The sequence below is a fragment of the Dacryopinax primogenitus genome (genome assembly GCF_000292625.1).
Source record: "Dacryopinax primogenitus strain DJM-731 SS1 chromosome Unknown DACRYscaffold_13, whole genome shotgun sequence".
NCBI classification, from domain to species: Eukaryota; Fungi; Basidiomycota; class Dacrymycetes; order Dacrymycetales; family Dacrymycetaceae; genus Dacryopinax; species Dacryopinax primogenitus.
Window position 1 is genome coordinate 509,941 of NW_024467210.1, and position 2,090 is coordinate 512,030.

Sequence of the window (2,090 nt, forward strand, 5' to 3'; positions counted from 1 at the left end):
CAAGTCTGAAGAGACAGTCCCCAGGCAGAGTAGGTCTTATATTTATACCTCTGTGGTGGAACCTGCTAGAACATCTTGCTTACTCAGCCTAGTCAGGTGATCAGGTCATATGACCAAGGATGAGGTCATATGAGGTCATGCACAGCCATGCACAGCAGGTTCCCTGACCATCCAATCCTTCCAGCAGGTTCCAGCACATGCCAAGGTATACCAGCTACTTCCATGTCATAAAGGCTTAGTCATGTCTCTTGACCAAGCAATGACCTGGTACCCTGACAGTTCTCCCCCACCAGCCCTCACAGTTGTTTGGGCGCCTCCACTACCCACCAGGTCACTCCCCATTGCCCAGCAACTCCCTGACCAGCCAGGACCTAGTGAGTACTTCATGTCTCTGCCTTCCTCTGGCATCCCAGCCACATGTTCCGCTTATTCAAATACACAGACAAGTTATCACATAACCTATCCTGGCAACACTCATTTTGTGCTCTCTTCCCACACTTTAAGATTGCTCCAGGTGAAGCCGGCCACACAGGCTCATCTCTTGCCTTTCAAGGCACCCTCCCGCCACATTCATTTGATTCCTCCCTAGCTCTTCAATCTATAGCTGAGCACTTGTGGGCCCAGCTAGTTGAAATCAACATTCAACTCAGTGGAACAGCCCACCCCCATATGCAGGACCCCAATCTCTAGCTTACCAAGAGCTTTGCATCCTGCTTGCTCATTTGCATCCATCGAGATTCCACATCATTCTGTATGTTGCATGGTTAAGCAGACAACTGTGCTGACCTTGACCCTTTCAACAACTTTTTCCCCATCACCCATTATACCACCTCATGTAGTCTCCTGTGGTGCGGGACCAGCATGTATTGCCCTCTCCTGGGCTCTCCAAATCTTTCCTGATTGCTACCCACAGTACTTCACCCTCACTCCTGGTGGGTTTCTAGGATTTCAAGCAGATATTGGCTCCTCTGTGATGGCAGGGTTGCAGCTGAGATCCTTTGGAAACCTTGTCTCCATTGCTTTGGGTTCATGGGCATCTCCCCCCCTCAACCTCTCCCCATTTCTTTTCCTCCATGCTATTGCTGATCACATTCCTGGCTCCTCCAGTGCTGCTACATGGCTTTGCTCAGACCTGAAATTTGTTGGTTCATTGGATCCCATAGCAACTAAGATTTTGTCTCTCTGGGCCTGCTTCAACCCCTGTCTGGAATCACTGACCATCCCTAGTTGGGGATCCATGATCCACATGTACATGCAATTGCAAAACTGTCTTATGGCCATCAAAAAGGTACATGCTTTCCAATCTAATCCCCTGATCAAAATTAATGTTGTCCTAGGAAGACCTTGCCACACAGCTTTCTACCTCTGATCCTGTTCAGCTCAGTATCAGCCAATTTCAGGCAGTATCCAGCTCTCTGCATGAATATGTGCTTCTTGGAGCACTGGGAGTCATTGAGACCCCCCATATGGCAGCATTTTGGCAAGGAGTTGACATTCTCAGCCTTTTCTCTTGCGTGAGTTCCCTTTATCATACTCAAATGCAGCCCTCTTGAAATAGTTATTTTCTCCTCTAGTTCTTCGCTACCTCCATTGACCCAGATATTGCTGCTGGGTTATCTCTTTTGTGGACTGATGGTACCCAAGATGCCGACATTTTCATTTCCCAGCATCTTGAATGGTGTGCAGTTGACCAGCATGACTCTGGCCTACAGTGCTTCTGTTCCCTCTTCATCCGTTACCTTGCTGGATCAGGTCACCCACCACTATGGTCTCCTGATACAACCCTTGCAGCTCTCTATGATACCTTGCTTATCACTACCAGTGACTACATAGATGTCAATGGTGCTCCCCTCATACATTGTGCTCTTGTGAGGGCAACACAGGCTGACTAAGTCTGCTCACCTAAGAGTGCCAAGAGTCTAAGCAGGCAACAGGGAAGTGGAGTAGACCTGATGACTAAGACCTATCTACAGTATAGGTACCTGTGGATGATCCTAAGAGACCAAGTCTGAAGAGACAGTCCCCAGGCAGAGTAGGCCTTATATTTATACCTCTGTGGTGGAACCTGCTAGAACATCTTGCTTACTCAG